Below are 20,995 nucleotides of genomic sequence, written 5' to 3' on the forward strand. Positions count from 1 at the left end.
GTATAGGCCTCTAATGTTTCAGACCAAATTTCTTGGCTATGGTAGGGATCTACCTCTGCTCTGAAGACACAGAAGACATTTGTAAAGTCTTGAAAGTCGAATTAGAAGGGTAAACTTCTACCTGCTGGTAATTTGCATGGATAAACAATTGCATATGTTGAGTGTGCTCGCACAACTGTATATTCTGTGCTAATAGACAAGTTGAGAGAGTATTCTGACATTTCATGAGAATGTCTTAGGCTGCCGTATGACTCTCTTTTCCTTGTACGTGTAGTTTTCTCGACAGTCATCTCAACAAGTGTTCGAGAGGCAGCAGCATTCTGAGGAATAATGCTCAATGTGCATACTTAACTTCCTCATGTTAGTTTCCACTGTCACCTTGCCAAAGCACGAGTTAAACTGTTAACATTTTTGTAAATGCAAATATCACAAATATTCAAGGAAGCATTGTTCCTTGCAATGTAGTATCACTGTATATATTACTCAGCACTTTATTCCAGGTTTCCAGGGTTATTGCAGAGTTTCACCAGGGAAATGTGGAGAATTTTTACTTAATGGGGGACATTGCTAGTCTTCTACCAGTATTGGGTGACATAGCTAAGCCTGTTGATTGTCTCCTTTGGCTGTAAGCCTAGAAAGAATTTATGACCTTGTGAACTATATCAGTCCAGGGGATACAGGCATACTATGACTTCTAGTTAATCTGAGCTGGAGAGGCTTTGATCACAATTTACAAGCCGAATTGACTCTCCTGCTGGCTGGGTACTTCTTTAAGCAGGTAGGAGCTGTGACTCTGATGCAAATATTGTCAATATGCCATCATGCTTTGTTGAGAGAAGACAGTTGGGTTCAGCTAAAGGCAGTGGCTAACGACAAATCACCAGATTTAACCTGTATGGAATAACATTTGCAAAAACTAAGTACTGAACATGTGACTCAGTAAAAATGCCAAAATAAAAGCTAATACACTGATACACATTTATATTTAATAATGAAGTAAAGATATGAGTGCATGGGGATCTTCTAACTTGTAGAACATCTTCATATGTTTTGCTTCATTTCTTTCGTTTTCACTTCTGTTCAGCATGTTGCATTTTTAGCTTGGTTATTTTTCATGAACTAAATTTTCATCAGTTTAGTTTTTGCCAAGTTTAGTTTCAAATTGTAGTTTGGGGACTTGCATCAAATCAGTTTGAGACACATGGATCAAAATTCCTGCTATGGCACTTATGATACATCGGATCCTCTGCAGTCAAATATCCTACCATTGTATCAGCATTCCTCACATATCTCCCAGTTGTTGGTACAGCTTACATAGTTCTGACTGGCCCTGATGCTAACAGTATCACTGCCATGAAAATGCAAAACTAATTTGTTACAAGAGTGCAGGAAGGCTAAAGATGGCCTTATAGTTCCTAAATCTCATTGCAGCACTTCTGGAAGCAAATCATTAAAGGCTGATGTTAATGAATAATGACAGGCATTTGAGTTTCAGACGTCTTACCCTTCAGAAAATTCTTGCTAATGCCAAACCTGTTATTTTATCAGCTTTCTAAGATTGTAAGATCAGTATTTTAAAAAAGTCCTTATTTTTGGGCCTCTGTCCCAGTTTTATTTATGGCTTTGTCCAGATTTCTTGCTTTAAGAGGTTGAGAGGTATGCAGGCAGTCATACATTTCTGTAAATGAAAACAAACCATAATGACATATTTTCAGTTGCAAACATTTTACATTACATATAATCTTCTATGCAATCATTGCCAATTGAATTTTACACAGCTCATTCAATTTCTGTCTTTTCATAAACCTCATTCCTCCTCCAAAACATTATTCTGGGTCCTCTCCTTTTTGGCATCTACTTCTCAGAAGTCCAGGCCAACACGGAGGGACTCTGGCTGACCAAGTTCGCATACGACTGCAAGCTGGGAGCCATTATTAACTCCCCAAGTGATATAGACATCCTACAGAAAGGCTTCACTGAGACCAATGACTGGTGTCAAAACCATGACCTTAAGCTTAATGCCAAAAAAATGCATTGTCATCCCCTTTGGGAAAAACTCAGTTCCCACTAATTACCACATTGATGGGAGCCCACTGAACACTGAAGGTGTTATAAGAGATCTGGGGACACAGGTTGACAACAACCTCTCCTTCGACCACCACATTGCCACTGTGATCAGAAAGTCCTTCTATGTGGCACATCTCATTACCAAAGGGTTTCCATCCAGGAAGAAAGAGGTCATCATCTCTCTGTACTCTTCCCGCATTAGGCCAGTCATCGAGTATAATACCACATTTGGCATGTACCTCACTAGACACATGCAACAGCTGGAAAGGCCACAAAAGTACCTCATGAAAAGGATCCAAACACATATCCTACATGGACAGACTCATAAAACTCCAGCTATTCTCTGTCTCATATTGTCTACTAAGAGGTGATCTCTGCTTGACTTACAAAGCCATGTCTGACCCAGCTCTGTTAGAAATGCTACATCTAAAGAAATCCCAATCCCTCCGCACCACACGCTCCAGTAACCTCAACCTCATTACCACGATCAACAGATCATGCTGGAGGGACAGGTTCATAACCCAGAGACTGCCCATGCTCTGGAATAGACTTCCCATACATGTCAAGCAGAGCACCTCACTGGCCCACTTCAAGAGAAGCCTTGATGAGTCGATAGGAAATGGAAAGTTCACCCCGGGGATCACTCCAGTGGCTCTACTTGATAGAGGCCCTGGGAACTGACATTGGGTGGCACGATGCCAGGGCACTTCTGTGGGCTATACTTGTAAAGGCTCCAGGGCCAGTAGCCTACTACACACCTGTGAACCCATGAACCTATGTATTGTTCTCACCATTCCCATTTTTTCCATGTAATTTGCTCCTACCCTTTTCTAAAGGTCCTACCTCCAGATCTTTTATCTCTGTTACTATATTCACTTCTTCTAATTCTGTTGGTTTAGACTTAGTTTTCCATTTCCTAGTAAATGCTTTTTTTGTTCAGCCACCAGAATTATGAGTAGCATGGCCGTATTATATCTAGGCATGACTCTAACCTTCATTATGTCATGCATGATGTTTCCAAATGAAAATGTCAGTGTGGTTTGTCTTTATTTGAATAAATATATGATTGCCTATGTCATAAGTGATAATTCAGTAAAGATGTTTCCTTGTTTAAAAAAATCCTTGATAGGGAAGGCAGTGTCTAGCCTCTGCAGTCCAAAGGTATTTCTGGCCTCTTCTCATTCTATTACCTTTTCCTCTCTAATTATTTGCTCCCAATAGCTTGGTTCCTTTGCTAGTTTCCCCCAGTAAATTCCATCCCCCTCTTATCTATTCTCTGCACCCCTATCAGCAGAATCTCCATTCTCCATCCCCGTGTTGGCTTCATTCTTAGAATACTTTCTGCTGCTTTTTGAATATTAAAATTCTGTATGGTTATTGTTATTCTCCTTACGGATAATTATCTAAAATCCCAGTATCCCATTTTCTGATCTTTCCCCATTTTCATGATCATCCATTTCCACTTTGAATTATAGCTTTCTGCTTGTGCTGGGTATAGGAGCCTTAACTGTGTAGCTCTGAAATACCCCTTCAAATCGGGTAATCCCAAACCACCTTGTTCTATTGGAAGGATATTTCTAGTAGCTTTGAGCAGGTCTGGTTAACCTGAAGTGTGTCTAGAGTGGGCTATTAATTATAGGGCGGCTTCTGATAATTGGAGTTTCTGTCAGTTGGGTAAGATTCTGTTGTAGCTGCCCTTTCCTTTCTGGTTAATGACTTTTGTTGTGCTAAGTTGAGATCACTGTGATGAGGCAGGAGGCTGGAGTGGCTGTGTATTGATGATATTGGAGAGTACTTGGTGTGTGTAGTGACTAGACAGAATGCTCAATGCATGCAAATATAAATGATGTAAAGGCTGGGTAAATAAGTTAAAAGACATTAAGAACCACATCTGAGATGTGCTTGATTTAAACCAGCAATGCTGCAAATAATCTATCAGGCTGCTTCCCTACCCTGTAGTTTACTGCATGTCTTCTTTATTAGATGTCTCAGCATTTTGTAATAAATGTATTATTTTAAACATTTATTGCAGTTGTTAAACAGCGAGAGAATCTTAATTAAAAATTTGAACTGCACATCATCTGGGATTCTGACATTTCAGGAAGGGAGAAGGTTGTTCAGTTTTATCCTTTTTTTTAAAAAAAAATGCTATGGTTACAGATTCATTTTTTAATATAAAAAATATTGTAGGAGCAGTTTAAATTATATGTTTTATTGTGTTACCTGCAAACTTCCTGCAGATAGCCTGTCTAGTAAAGGTACGCTTCTAGTCAGCAGTATAAAGATATTTTAGATCCTTCCCTAATACCCTAATACTGGGTGATTTCAACTACCCTGCCATTAACTGGGAAAATTACTCGTGTACCAACACCTTTGCCCAACGGTCCTTTTAATTCATAAATTCCAACGCCCTGGATCAACTAATCCTTAGTCCCACCAGGGGCTCCATTATCCTAGACCTGGTCATTACCAACATGGGAAATCGATGCTCAACACCTTTGGTCACCCCCTCATTGGTCAGGTCTGACCATAAGCTAATCATCCTTGACATCCACATCCCACCCCCATCCTCCAGTAAGGAAACCTCTGTAAAAAACTTCTCTGAAGCCAACTTCATGCTACTCAAGTCAGAAGTGACAAACTTCATGACACCCATGCAGATGGGAACTGAAAGTTCGACTGCTGAATCCTATACTAAGACACTGTACAAGCACATCCACTCGTGTGTGAATCGTGCCATACCCAATAGAACCAAAATGCTCTCCTCCAAAAAAAGGAAGCCAATCTGGTGGTCTCCTACCATAAACAAACTTTACAACAAAAGGAAGAAACTATTGCAGAAAAGAGGAAAATCACAGGATGCGAAAAACTCCCTTACCAGCCTCAGTAAGAATCAGAGATCCCTCATAAAATCCTCCAGAGCTAGTTATGAAAGTAAAATTGCCAAAGATGCCAAAGACCACCACAAGGCATTCTATAGCTATGGCAAGAATCTAAATGGCAATGCTCAGATCTGCTCTGAGCTACAACAGAATGGCATTAAATATACTGATCCCAAGGATATTGCCAATATCCTGGCAGATCGATTCAGTGCAAACTTCACCTCCCTCTCACCCCCTAAAGGGCCCATCTCAATACTGAAAGATTGCCAAATTCTGGTAACGGCCACACAGGTAATAAACGCACTCTCCAAAGCTAAGAATACAGGATCCATGGGACCAAATGACATCCCAGGCTGTGTACTACATGAACTACAAAATGAACTGGCACCTCACCTAAGTGTCATGTTTAATGATAGCCTCACCTCAGTCTTCGTGCTCACTGAGTGGCGCACAGCTACAGTTATCCCACTCCACAAGGGCGAATCCACCTTGGATACCGGGAACTACCACCCCATCAGTCTGACAAGCCTGATCTGCAAAACCATGGAACGTATTATCATGAAACTTATAAACAAAGACATCGGCAACCTTCAAACTTTGGACCCCATGCAGTTTGGGTTCGTGAAGGGCCGATCTTGTCTCCTGAACCTGATTGACTTCTTTGAATCAGTCTCCAGAGCCGAGGACAAGAGTAAGGTGGCCAAGGCCTTTGACACCATACCCCACTCTGGAATCATAGATAAACTTACTAAGCTGGGCATTAATCCCTACATCACTCGATGGGTTGCCAACTGGCTTAGTGACAGAACCCAGACTGTAAAAGTAGCTGACTCCAAATCCAGCTCCAGACAAGTGACAAGTGGAGTACCTCAGGGTTCAGTCCTGGGACCGCTCTTGTTTGGCATCTACTTCTCTGAAGTACAGGCCAACACTAAGGGACTCTGGCTAACAAAGTTCGCAGATGACTGCAAACTGAGAGCCATTATTGAATCCCCAAATGATGTGGATATTCTACAAAAGGGCCTTACACAAACAGATGCTTGGTGCCAGAGCCATGGGCTCAAGCTCAATGTCAAGAATTGTATAGTTATTCCCTTTGGGAAAAAACACGTACCCGTGAATTACCACATAGGCGGCAGTACACTAAACACCAAAAGTGTGATAAGAGGCTGAGGGACACAGGTGGACAGTGGTCTCACCTTCGATAACCACATCACCACAACAGTCAGGAAATCCTTTTCTGTTGCACACCTCATCACTAAGGGCTTTTCATCCAGAAAAAAGGAGGTCATTGTCCCACTGTAGTCATCCCTCATTAGACCCATTATAGAATACAACGCCTCGTTTGGTATGTACCTCTCAAGACATCTGCAACAACTGGAAAGGCCGCAGAAATATCTCACTAAACGAATCACAGGCCTAACACAGATGCCTTATGCTGACCATCTAAAAAAAAACTTCACCTGTACTCTGTCGCATATCGTCTACTCAGAGGCGATCTCTGCTTAACATACAAGGCCATGTCAAACCCAGAGGTGATGGACATGCTACACTTAGAGAAATCCTAATGCCTCAGAGAAACATGCTCCAGGGATCTAAACCTTGTTATCACAATGAACAAAACATGCTGGAGGGATAGGTTCCTGACCCAGAGACTCCCCAGACTCTGGAATAGACTGCCCATACATGTCAAGCAGAGCGCCTCTTTGGCCCTCTTCAAAAGGAACCTTGATGATTGGATGGGAAATAGGGAATTCACCCCCGAGGATCATGTCAGTTGCTCTGCTAGACAGGGGTCCAGGGAAGTAAATACTGTGGGAAGAAATAGCCAGGGAATTGTTATGGCTAGACTTGTATTGGCCCTAGGACCGATAGCCTAGTACTAACCTATGAACCTTCTGTTGTTAAGCACCACCAGAAGTGTATTTAGTATTGTCACATTGTTAATGCTGGTTGAGTACAGTCTGGATGTAAGGTTTGTGCAGGAGACTAAATGTGCACAGTCTGCTTGGCAGTTCCATAATGCAGACCACCATTTATTTCAGAAGTACTGACTTTTCAGTAAAGCCTATGTAAAACATGAAAAGATGTGAGAGAGCATGACAAAAAAGACAGCATAAATCCATGTGTAATAGAGCCCATATGTTTTATTGAGAGAATTGGAGATAAAATACTTTGGCTTTTTGTAGTCCTACTTTGGCTGTGAATGAAAATTGCTACTGAGTATGAATATGTGAGACAAGTAAAGGGTTAAGAAATAGATTGCATGCTTGGTAGAGGAATGATTGCATTCTTAGTCTATAACTGGAGTGTAGCATTACTGACTCCCTGAAGCATTCCTTGAATTAATGTTGCAGACAAAAGGTAGTATGTACTATGAACCTGTCCCGAAGGAAAACAAAGGAAATTATGTCAGTAGCCCAGGGATTACTCTGCCAAACCAGAACCAAGATGTTTTTGAACTTGCTGGAATACTTGAAATAGAGACAATGTATAAGTCGAAACAGAAAAGAAAAAAAAAATAATAAAACCTTTGAGAACAGTTAAGTAAATAAAAAAAAGAAAGAAATGAAAGAAAATCAGGAGGCCTTTCTCATCTTGCAGTTTCCCCTTCTCATGCAGGTGTTTAGCAGATTGCCAAGTTGAATTTTGTGGTTTTGTTGATAAAATGGCTTGTCATTTCTTGCTTCCTGAATGCATGGACTGTGTACAGATCTCATTGTTTTCTTCCATCTTGTCACAGCCTTGGATATAGCCATTCCTAAGAGATCTCTTTTTTATTCATGTAGTTCATAAAAATTAAATTCCATCTTCTGTATAACAAACTCTACATTTGACTTTTAGGTGTAGGCATCCGGGTACCTGAGTGACCCAGCAACGTTTCTACACTGACTTGGTTACATTTATGTTATCTAACCATTTTAATATATCTAAGACATCGGCTGTAGTTTACCTGATTTATGGAAGAGAACCACATAGATCACCAGTCTTCTGTAGAGTTTTCTAGATATTTACAGCCAGAATAAAATAAAGTATCTCTGAATGTGGAGTGTGATGTACAGAGAGAGTTGCTTAAAAAAAAAAAAAAAACAGGCTGAAAGTACTAGAACATAATAATGTTTTATAGCAAAAATGGGCAACCCTGTCACTGGCTGCCACACATAGAGGATTTCCTGTGAAAGTGCATTGAATTTAATCTGTTCGACTTGAACAGTGATTTTAATGCCATTGGAAGTGTTCAGGCAGCATAATGATTTCATGCATGTGCAGTGCACATAAAGCACAGTTTTGATTACAATGCTTGAACATTCACAAGATTTGAAATAATTCATTGCTTCTTTTGGTGCACTTCCGTTTTAAGTAAAGGTTGTTTGGATGTAACTCGATATTATTTTATTCTTTATTTTTAATATTTCATAACTCTAATGGTAATTAAGGCTGCAGAAATTATATTATGTGAGCTTCTGGTTTCACATTTGCATAAATGAATGTGTAATTTAAAAATGCTGATTGTGTGTACAGTGTACATTTGGAATTAAGATGCTGAAGTACATTACTGTGAGCCTTCTGTGCTTTCTTTTCAGTCACAAGTACTCTACTGAGTAAAAAACATGTTGAAATACATTATTGTAGCCATCATGTCTCACTTTCTTCACAATAAGATACCAGAGGTGGATATAAAAATTTATTTTGTGGAGACAGGTGTCAGGGTGTCTATGAAAGGAGATGGCATTCACATGATCACTGCATACAAGATCATTGGCATGGCTCTTTGTGGGAGGTAATGTGTGTGTCTGAGAGTAACTGTGTAGGATGTTACTGTGGTACTTATTCAGTCAGAAGTGGTGTACCATCTGTGAGCAAAAAGATTTACTGTATTCCTGATGTCTTTATAGTATTTCACTTTTTTCACACTAAGACATCACATGTACACACAGAAAGTGGATATCCTTTTTTTGGGGGGAGGGGACAGTAGCAGCTTGTCTTATTAACAAGTAGTTAACACTGTGAGGACCCATGTTTTCTTTTAGGAACTTCTGTAGCCTAATGGACCACCTAGTCCTTACAGGGTAATACTCAGAAATATCACAGGTTTTTGCTGATACTCTACCTTGTAAGGATTGTTCATTATGTCTTTATATTGATGTTAGTAACTAACTTAAGTAATTAATGGACAGAGGTTCATTCAGATTTCTTGCCAGAGTTGCTTTAACTGGAGTAATGTATAGTTTATGATTTTATTGTGACAAATGTTTTATTGGGCAAACCAGTTGAAAAGTACATGTCCAGTTGTACTACATGCATTTCTTACAATTTCATTCTCAAAATAGTAAGTTTTTTGTGATTTGTATCCTGAATTACTGTTTGGTTTATCACATATGTTGAAGGAGAAAGAACATAGTACATATTTTATATATGTTATATATTCAATTGAAGCTATTTATTCAAGTGTCTTGAGTTTTATAGACATACTATGAAGAAGTCCATGGAGGAGAAAGTTGCTTACTTTGATTATGTGTGATGAGTAAAGAGTTGTTGGCTTTTTATTTTTATTTTTTTAACATTAATAAAAAGAACAAGTTTTCAGCAACTTCCAGTTTGAGTGGTAATTTCCATCAGTATTTCTGTGCAGATTACAGTGCTGTGTCACATAGGTACAGTAATGCAGCAGGTTTTGGAATGACATCTTAAAGATGATAAAAAAGTTTCCAAAATACAACTGTCTGGGCACTTTAGCAGCCACCATCTACATTTGTTTGATGGTACACGGAAACTTTTTGTAGGTCAGTCATAGCTTGATGGGGATCTATCTGATTACACCCAGGTCCCTGTTGTTGAACTGCCTGATCACTGTTTTCCTGATGGAAACTGTGTTCATAGGTATTGCCATTTCCTAACAAGTTTCTCTTTTCTGTGCAGTTCTGCAATCATGGAGTAGATATGCATAAATTTGGGGGTTGGAGGCTTTTACCCAACATGAAGGGTATACATGGAGGTGCAGAGAGGTCTTGATTGTGTAAAAAATTTTTTAAAGCCTTGTTGAAGGTTTAACCAGTTTTCATTCTGTTGATCCTTGGGGATTTGTACCCTGAAGAGATCTTGGTAGAGCATTAGACAGCAGCAGAATTGGCAAACCCTGAGTTTGTGACTTATTAGGTGTGGTACATGAGCCTACATTTTTTTTTTCATTTCTTACAGTAAGATGTCTTTTATTGCAGCTGTCATGGAAACAAGGGCTTTGTTTCACTAGTGGTGTTTTTTCCCCTGTCCAAGGTAGATTATGAACTTATCTGTTATAATTAATGGACTGTGACTAGCAAATCCAAAACTTGTATTTTCCCCTTTGACAAAACTTGGGGGAGATTAATGAAGTGTTAGAGTAAAACATTCAGTATTGTGGAATGCAGGTTGAAAATATACAGTTTTCAATGAGTTTTGCAAAGGGAACACCTCTGTTTCATACTAAGTACTTTAATCAGCAAAAGTGTAAATTTGTAAAGGCCCTTGGTTTTAGGTTTGGTATATCACTTTACATTGTTATGTTCTGTAGACTGATCTATCCATAAATCTAGATCAGGGCAGAGCCACAGTAATAATGGCATGCATGTGTTTCGTACTGGTGGTATAAATGTCTGCACACATTGGTAAAATGGGAATCTAGCACCCACTTAACCCAGTCCCTTTATGCATTGTAGCTCTAAATTGTGGGTACAATTTAAATTTGGCATTTGAACCTGGATTAATAGCCACAACTATATCTTCTCCTAATGTTATGTAGCTGGTAAAAGATTAAGTGATGTAAATGTGCAAGTCATATTATGTATTTTACATGAAAATATATGCAAGATATGGGGAGGTGTAGAGCTGTGAGTAACTAGCTTTTCATCAAAAACCTAAGAAAATTATTTCAATTCTGCTTAGATATTTAATTTGCACTTATAGTGACCTGCTTGGTGATACTTCTTTGTCCTTTTCTGCCTTTTTCCATGTTTTAGTCAAGTTTTTTTTTCTTTGCAGTGTTTACTTTGTTCTGGGACCTTAGTCTTGAATATTAATTTGTAGTTGTGGGAAGATTGTGTTTTTACATTATTCTGCACTTCTACTTACACAAGTAGAGTTGCTTGTAAAAGTTCTCCGTTTGTATTTTAACCCCTAGAGGGCCATAGTCTTGTAGTTTAATTCTCAATTGTGACAAGACTGTGTAGTACTGCCAGATTTGAGCCTTAGTCATTTATTACTGCATTTTTTTCCATAAACAGTGTTACTGGTGAATTTCTGCATGCCTTAAACTGTAGTAGAAATTCAATAGTGAGAGAATTGTCGCTGCTACAGTTTGTGCTTCAATGTTTTTATATTCTACTTATCATATACCTACTTAAAGTCGCATTCTGTGTCTGTCCCATCTCCCACCAACACATTAAGGTAAAGTTTCTGAAAATAGCACCATTACTGGCATTATTTGATTGGATGCCTCTAGCTAGCCTGCTTGTTCCTTGAAAAATGTTCCCAACCATCCCAGCTTTTTGCTGCAATGGTTTTATAAGGCTGTGTCTCTGGCCTCCACCCTTTATGGTAATCAGGTTTCCCAAGCCCCTCCTCCCTTCTTTCATTTCTGTTTGTTGTATAGGTTATTTATGTACTCTTCCCACCCATTGTTTTCTACAGTTCCATGATACGGAGTCCCCACCCAGCAAACAGTATTGTTCTTGAGAAAACCTCCTTTACTACATATTGTCTCCTGCTAAATTTCCTAGAGCTGAACAAAGCTTGGAGTCCTAGACTGCATTCCAGATGTATTTTACTTGTATTCAGTACCATCCAGGTAAAGTTAAGTACCTTTGAATGCTGTATCACACTTGCTGGAGTTATTTTGAGTGATTGTTACTGTTCCCTGCTTTTGTGCATGCATTTCATCGTATTTCTTTTGTAAAAAAATTGTTGTTTCTCTCATTGTTACTGCTGTAAGACTGTCTTGAAACTACTTTTGGTAAGGGATTTCCAGCTAGCTGTTTAATTGGTTTGTGGTAGCACTGCATGTGTGGGGCTCTTCTACTGTGTTTTTATATTAGTAGGACTGGATTTATTCATCTTGTGGTAGGAGGTGTTTGCCTGCTGTATCTGAGTTGGGAAATATGCAAAAAGACTAATAGTACAGTCATTTTATTGTCCAGAGGACTCATTAGCTTTTTTTTTATTATTTTATCTCTGCTGCTCTAAATTTTGCACATTTGCATGGGTTAACAGTGCCCTGTACAGTAGCAAGTACCTAGAAAGCAAATTTTCTGTGTACAATGGTCCATAAAACTGTACCCTGAAAAAGTAGCATAGTGATATAGGGGTTGATGCCTAGTTTATTGAGTTTATCAATAATTCCTGAGTGGGGAATGCTATCAAAGGCCTTTGCCAGATCGAGGTAGGCTGTATGAACTGCCTTGCCCTCATCTACAGCTCTGGTGACTGACTCAAATAAGTCAACCAGGTTGAGCAGGCATGATCTACCTTTCACAGAAGCAAATTGCGTGGGGTCTAGAGTTTGGAGATTCCATATATCCTTGTTAATTAGAACCATAATGATGTGTTCCATAGCCTTACATATCAGACTCGTCAGGCTAATGCGGTGATAATTCCCAGGGTCTGTAGTCGCTCCCCTTTTATGGAGAGGGATGACTGTAGCAGTGCCCCATTCGGTAGGGGCAAAGCCTGAGGTGAGGCTGTGATTGAACAGGGCACACAGATGTGCCCGTTCACCTTGTAGTTCATGTAGAACATATCCAAAGGATATTGTCGGGTCCCATGGAAGCTGTATTCTTGGCTTTGGATAATGCAGCTTTAACCTGTGCTACAGTAATGCTGGGTGCCTGGCATTTCTCCGATGTTGTGATTGGTCCTTTGGGGGGGAGAGGGATAAAGTTGGCACTGAATCTGTCTGCCAGTATTTTTGGCAATATCTGTTAGTTCAGTGTAGGAGGTACCATTGTGCAGTAACTCAGAACAAACCTGAGTATTGCCAGGGAGATTCTTGATACAACTATAGAAGGCTTTGTGGTTGTTTTTAGTGTCTGTTGCAATTCTGCCTTCATAGCTGGCTTTAGAGGTTTTGATGAGGGATCTCAACTTTTTGTTGAGTCTAATAATGAAGTTTTTACACTCTTGGGCCTTCACCTTTTTTTGCAACAGTTTCTTCCTTCTGTTATAGAGTTTATTAATGGCAGGGGACCACCAGATTGGCTTCCTTGTTTTGGAGGAGAGTGTCTTGGTTCTGTTGGGTATGGCTAGTTCCATGCATTTATGTACATGTTTGTACAGTGCATTGGTGTATGATTTGGCGGTCAAACATCTATTTTCCATTGACATGGGTGGCGTGAAGTTAGCCACCTCTTTTTTAGGAGCCCAGAGTCAGCTTTGGAGAAGTTTTTCATGGTTGGTTACCTTTGTGGGGGGTGTGGGTGAGATGTGGATTTTCATGGTGATTAGTTTGTGGTCGAATCTAACCAGAGACAAATTGACTGTTATTGTAGAGCAATGGTTGCCCATGTTTGTAATAACCAGTCAAGGATGTTGCTTCATCTAGTGGGGGTAAGAATGAGCTGGTCCAGGGCATTGGAATTGGTGAATTCCAGGAAGTGTTGGGCCAGTGTATTGATGCATGAGTAGTTTTCCCAGTTGATGGAGAGGTAGTTCAAGCCACCTAGTATGAGTGTTTGGTTGGACCCTAATACTTTCCAGGGTGCTTAGGAACGTGGAGTGAGAGTCTTGGGACATGGTTGGGACCTATAGCAGGCTACGACCTGAATCGCCATCTTACCCAATGTTAGTTGTACCTGAAGTATCTCAGATGTGTTATGCTGGACTACTAGCCTGGAGGTGTGCATATTTTTTATGAATATGGAGACACCACCACCTTTGGAGCTTAGGTCCATGTTCTGGGGCTGAAAGGATGTGGAATGCGTTATAGCCTGGTAGCACAGAGGTGCTTTCTGCTGCTTTAAATCAGGTCTCCGTTGCAGCACAAATGTCAATGTTCTCCATTTTGAGGAGTGCTTTGAGTACATGCAGCTTGAGATTTAGACTTCTAGCATTGAGCAGCATGACCCTCAGATTGCATTTATTTATAGCTGTTACGGTGGTAATTTTGTCTTTGGAACATCGCCTAAAAAGTCACTGTAAGGGTGATAAGAGCCTTAGCCAGTATCCAGAAACCCAGGGGTGACAGATGCAGGCCATCTCTGGCAAAGCATCGAGGTCTGTCACTTATGTCATCCCAGGCAGACAGATACTGGATCCCTTTGGAATGACACCAGAAACTTAGCCAATTGTTGAAGTCCGTCATTTCCTGCTTGTACTGTGGTATCATCCTGGGCGACAGTAGGATGCTGCTTAGGGCTAGGGTCACACCTGCCTGGGCCACATAATCCGAGAGATCCTCCATGTCTCTTTTCATGTAGTCCAGGGAGGTGCATGATGGACAGTGACAGAGTCATACTTGTACTTGTTGTGGAGTGACCTGAGTTCATGTGTTATATGTCGGATTCTGGCACCTGATAGACAGCTGAATGTTACCTTCTCCATATTCAACCTGGTGAGTGGGACATCAGTGTGCTTCACTATCGAGTCACCTATGATTAATGTATTGGGCAAGGTGTTTTACCTTACGGGCTTAGGTTGAGGAGCACACTATGTAGGTGAGCTATGTGTCTTGTGGTTTGTGCTGTGTTGTAGTGGTCGAATGCGTTTCTGTCTTGGAGGTCTCTGTTGTTTGGGTAGATTTCTACTGACAGCCTCCGAGAAGGTGGGTGTGTGCTTTGTGTTTTTATGCAAGAGCTGTGATGGTGGGTGTTCTGGAGGGCTATGTGTTGCATGTGGTGTGGTGCAGATGTTGACCTTCTCTTCTTGACCAGCTATTCCAGCCTTGGCTTGAGAGTGCATGGGTTCCAGTTTAGATATACAAGTGCATCTCTCACAAGTCTTAGTGCTGGGAGGTAAGAGGGTTGTCTGTGTACATGAGGCAGTTGCTACACTGCCTCAGTTTGCCCAAGTTCACCAGGGTAATAGGAGAAAGCACAGGAAACTGACCTTTAGACATGCCAGGAGGGATGGTCATTATTACTGACTACTGGAGTGGTCTTCTTATATATTCCTTTTACAGGAAAAATATCACTCAAGGTGTCTGTACAGAGCACTGCCAAAGACTTGAGGGGAAACTAATACATAGACCCTGAAAATTTAAGGATGAAGTATTTATGCAGATGATCTGAAGTTAGAAAGAAATCAAGCTGTACTTAGTGAAAAGTAAAGAATTAGCTTGTCAAGAATGATGAAAAGAGGGGAGTCGCATTAATTTCTACTGCCTGGCTACTACTAATGCTGGTTTCAGCACAGCTTCACTCTGTTGGGATACAATACTCCTTTGCTTCTTCTCTCACCAGAAGCAAAATGATAGCACCAATCCCAAGAAGAGAAGCAGGCCACAGCCTTTTTGGTGATCCACAGTCTTGACCCAGATGATGCAAAGGTCTGCAGGCTTTTGTAGCCTTTTTCTGACAGATGTCTTGAATAGCAACCAGACCAATCAGGTATGTTAAGCACAGACATTCACTATCCAACCAGAAAGAGTTAGGAATCAATGCACTCTGCTCCTACTCTCACCAGGACCAGAATATAAGCACATATTCCAAGCTATCACCTATAAAGCAGTTATTAATAACTGCACTCCTTCTGTCACCAGGAGAAACAAAACACTAATCCCATGATGACTACTGAGAGGCAGAATGTGGACTGTCCAATAACTGGTGGTCTTACAGTAGATGCTTAAAGGTAAGATACTAAAATGGTTTATCGTAAACACTGCAATGTGCACTACAGGAGTTAGATGTGAAAGTAGGTAACTTACGTTTTACCTGTCTAAAAAGCTAGGTTTTAGTAGAGAGTCACTATTTTTAAAACAGCAAGATAGACTGAAAGGGGGTGGTCACTTTTGTATTCTGGTACTATGGAATAAATAGGATGGCCAATAAATTTAAATAGTTGAAGGGGGTGATTTCACAAAATGATAATTTTGTGCTTACTCACACCAGCCAGTAAAAGCAGAGAGGAAATAAGATATATGGTCAAATTAACATAAGGGGCAAGCAATTAGAAATGCTCTGGTGTTTAAGAACACAACAGTAACCGAGTGGGAGGGTGCGAAAAATTTCTGTCTGACTCACAAGAGACAGAGCTGTGGTCTCTTTTCAAGTTTTAATATGCAGTTACATGCAGAATACAAGTAAAACACAGTGTAAAGAAAACAAATCACAGTATACAAAATAGAAAAAGACAGTAAAGTAATGCAAAATACAACAAATAAAAAGCAAACTAACGTTTTCCTCACAACAATCTGTACCAGAGTCTGGGTGAGCCTTTCCAGTAAAGCCTGTTTAGCTTAATCTACCTCAGTAAAGCACCATTGTTAGTGTACACCAACATAGCACCCTTAATAGCCTTCTAACCCTAATACACCACCCTCTGTAGTTCACTAGTCAAAGAACTAGACAGTATAGGCATGCTATTTCCTAACTTCTCTCTAGCCAGCTTGGTGGATATGGGCATCTTGAGACAACATAGCAGTTGTTTCATGTTTATGGCCAACCACTTAATCCTTGAAGAAGCAGACACAATATGCAAGAGATGTACTTACACAATGACAATGGAGGTGAAACTCTTGTATACAGGCACACATCAGGTTGTCAAAACCACTCACCCAATATTCACCTCACATAGCACACAACGCACAAATAGACTAACATATGCTGAGGCACTTAAAAGCAATCTTCCTAAACAACAAAGATCATCTAAGTCAAGCAAGCACACTTCCCAGGACTCTTATCATGGGGAATCAATGGTAAGATATACCAATGCCCTTTTAACCAGGCTGAACAAGGAGATGATAACAGTTTGTTGTTTATCTGGAGCCAAGATCTACCAAATCACACATGCATTGAAGTCATTATACTCCAGGTACCAGTATGACTCCATCATAGTCCATGTAGGTATAAATGACCTGAGATGTACATGGACTATATGAAGAGAGAAAATAGGAGCTTTCAGGCTCTGTGTCTCACGCTGGTATGAGCATTGCACTGAACAGCCCATTACCATCACTGAGGATGGTGCCACAATATGAGCAAAAAATTATTGATTTCAACAACTGGTTGTCTTTCTGGTGTCATTCTAAGGAGTGTGAAATATTTTCCAGCTTGAGACAACATGATATCAGACCATGTTGCTTTGCCAAGTATGGTCTGCACCTTTTCTCTCTAGGCTTTCAAAAACTGGTTAAAACTTTATTGATCCCCATAGTGTCTTCTTTAGGCAATGCCAAGTTGACAAACCTACTGACATAGCAAAATCAACCCAACTGAACTTCCCTTTATTACTTCTCATTGCCTGGAGCCTAAAAAAAAAAAAAAAAAAACTACACTTCCTCCAAACCATCCTCACACTTGAGAATATAGACATCTGTGCTATTACCGACACATGGTTTAAAGTGGCAGAGAGTACCTAGGTAGTGCGAGGTTTCGGTTCCTTCCACAGACTTAGACCAGTAGCTACACAGACAAGAGCTAAAGATGGAGGTATCACAGTATACTTAAGTAATAAGTATAGAGTGGTCAAACAGGATGACATTCTGGAGTTCTTCTACATGCAGATCACCATAGACAAAATCCTATACCACATCCTAGCCAGCTGTAGGTCACCCTCCATGTCCCAAGAAGCTCACAATGCATAATTGGACCTACAGTCCTCACATCTACAGTCACAGAGATTCTTGGACTTTGTAAATACCAACACCCTTGACCAAATATTGAATTTTTCCACTAGAGACTCCAATATACTGGACCTCATGCTCTCAAATATTGGAGAACTCTGCCCCTCCAACACATGTCTTGTTCTCCCTGGTGAAGTCCAACCACAAAATGGTCTCCTTCAAAATCAACTCCATAATCCCATTAAAAAATAACAGGAACTGTTCCAAGGCAAATTATCTTTTATTAAGCAATGATTTATCAGAATTTAGTGCCCTTCCAAACAAATACAACAACCTATGCTGAATTGCTCTCAAAAACTCTGTACAGCTATGTCAGTAGCTGCATAGATGCTGCAATACTTGCCAGACATTAGCCCAAGACAAGCTTCAGAAACAAACCACCTTGGTAGCATCCCAAATTAAACAGGATATACAACAAAAGGGAAAAAAATATGGCAAAATCAGGAAGAGTAATTCCCATAAAGGTAAAAAGTCTGTTGTCAAACTAAACAGGCAACTAAGAGAGCGAATTTGATTAAACAAAGCCAACTTTGAGGTTGAGATAGCTTCCCATGTGAAAGACAATCATTAGGCTTTCTTCACCTATGTCATAAACCTCAAGGCAGCACACAGCCATGTGCTGAGTTGATGGTTAATGATGCCACATTCACTGAGCCTGGCAATGTAATGATCCTGTTAGTGGACAAATTCACTTCTAACTTTACCCCCTCTCACCCCCAACCATCCCTCTTAAATACTATCAAAACATAGCCCCCTCCAAACTAGGGTGCATGTATTGGCTGCCCTTGCTAAAGCCAAGAACACAGCCTCAGTGGGCCCTGGTAACATCCCGGGATGCCTCCTGAACAGTCTAAAATATGACTTATCAGGACCCCTGCAGTCATTATTTAAATAAACTGCAGTCTTAAAACATGCTTTGCACCATGAGAATGGAGGACTGTGACACTCATCTCCCTTCATAAGGTAGGACCTTCAACAGATCCTGGAAACTGCAGACCTATTAGCCCGAGTGGTCTTATTTGCAATGCCATGGAAATTATCCCCAAGAACATATGAGACCTCCATACACTAGATCTATCTCAGTTTGGCTTTGTCAAAAGAAGGTCATGTTTACTGAAGCTGGTGGATTTCTTTGAAAAGGTCACTGAGGCAATGGATGAAGGGAAAACTGTGAACATCACCTACCTAATTTTATGACAAGTTGATAGGACCCAGGAGGTTAGAATCAGTGAGGCCATCTCCACAAAGAGACCGGTCAGCAGTGGAGTCCCCCGGGCTCTGTGCTAGGCCCCCTCCTCTTTGGCATCTCCTTCTTGGATGTCAAAGCCAATGTCAGGGGCCTCTGGCTAGCCAACTTCACAGATGATTGCAAACTGGGAGCAATCATTGAATCCCCCAAGATGAGAACACTTTTCAGGAAGCTCTAACACAGACAAATGTTTGGTGCTAAAGCCATGATTTAAAACTCAATACCAAGAAATGCATTCTAGTACCTTTTGGGAAGTCAGCCACCCTGGGTAACTACATCTTCAATAAAATACCCCTAAAAGTTGATTCACTAGTCAGGGATCTGGGAATTCATGTAGACAATAATGACCATTCACTAGTCAGGGATCTGGGAATTCATGTAGACAGTAATGACCAACATGTGTTCAAGGTAGTAAGAAAATCCATCTATGTTGCTTAACTTACAAGCAAGGGCATGGCATCTAGGTCCAGAGAGGTCATCTTACTACTGTACTCAGCCCTTATCAGACCCATCATAGAGTATAATGTCACCTTTGGTATGTACCTGGCCATACACATGTAGCAACTGGAATGTCCACAAAGGTTTCTTACAAAAAGAATGCAGGAAGTAAACACAATGACCTAGACTGATCACCTCAAAGTCCTTTCTCTTTATTCCGTATCACACAGACTTCTGAGAAGTGATCTTTGCCTGGCATACAAGGCATCCCTGGACCTTGTTTTGATGAACCTTTAGCACATGGGCAAAACAAACAACATCAGAATTACTGCAATATAAATATGACATGTTGGAAAGACAGATACACTTCTCAGAGAATTCCTGTTCCTTGGACAGACTTCCCATCCATGTGAATCAGAATTCCTCCCTATCCCTGTTTAAGCACAACTTGGATCGATGGATGGGTAATCAGTAATTCACCTCTCATCTAATGCCTTTGTCTCTGATGGACAGAGGCAGTCAGTAAATCACCCCTTATGTAAATCAAATTTGTGGGTCACATTTAGGTTGCACAGCTAGGCTTATAAGGGCTGTTGTGATCGTTAGCCTAGTATACACCTATGAACCTATGCTAAATATGCTGGAAAGTGACTGACCGTTTCCTTCCAGGTATACCTCTGGAACCTGTGATTCTTGATAATCAGACTAGAATATCCCATTACTGCAGCAAGGAGCTGGTTGGTTACATGCCAAACATTTTTTACCATAACGTGATTGTTGTAAAACAAATGTGCAGACTTAAAATTATAACTGTCAAGCATATTACAGCTCAACTGCCCAGATATTTGCCTTTTATTTTTGGTCTGTTCCTCATAAATGTTTGCTTTTCTGGCAAATGATTGGCAAATCACTGAGGATGGAAATCAGAAAGTAATGACAGACATTTGAGTTTCAAACTTCATCCCTTTCAGAAAATTCTCAGTAATGGAAAACCTGTTATTCTGTCAAATTTGTAGGTTTATAAGAACAATATTTAACAATTGTCCCTGTTTCTGAGTCTTTGTCCCTCCATTAATTATTGTTTTGTCCAGATTTCTTGGTCTAAGAGGTTGAGAGGTATGCTGTCAAAAATAGCATACTTGTGCATAATTTTTTATTAGAAGTAAGATGTTCTCTATTGGCTTCAAAGTGCTTTCTATATCTGGGTGAAACAGAAGAACTTTTCAGTATGAAGGAGGCTTAAAGATTAGAACCCATATTTTAAACTGTTTTAGTTATGCCTCTGTGAGCTGTATGTACTATTTCTGACAGATGCTTTCTCTAATTTTCCTCAGTTGAGTAAACCGGGTATTCCTGGCTACACCTTACTTCACACAAATTTAACTACTGTTACTGTAATCCAACCTCTAGCACAAGGCACTGCTTTGAAAGCCCTTGTTTAAATGTGCTTCATAATTTAACTACAGTTCCTCATTGGTTTAGCAGTTTAAACAAAAGCCTAGTGTAAAAGCAGCTTTAATTACAGTGGAATTGTTTGATTTTTACCAGTAG

The 20,995-nt window shown here is 40.2% G+C and overlaps 1 protein-coding gene across 3 annotated transcripts in view; it reads left to right on the top strand.

The window, feature by feature from the left end:
* The window catches only part of WASF1 (WASP family member 1), a 1,915,084-nt gene that overhangs the window by 1,463,653 nt on the left and 430,436 nt on the right, over positions 1-20,995 (top strand). The gene's annotated exons all lie outside the window — the stretch shown is intronic.

The sequence above is a fragment of the Protopterus annectens genome, chromosome 1.part0 (genome assembly GCF_019279795.1).
Source record: "Protopterus annectens isolate FY-2018-M chromosome 1.part0, PAN1.0, whole genome shotgun sequence".
Classification (NCBI taxonomy): domain Eukaryota; kingdom Metazoa; phylum Chordata; order Ceratodontiformes; family Protopteridae; genus Protopterus; species Protopterus annectens.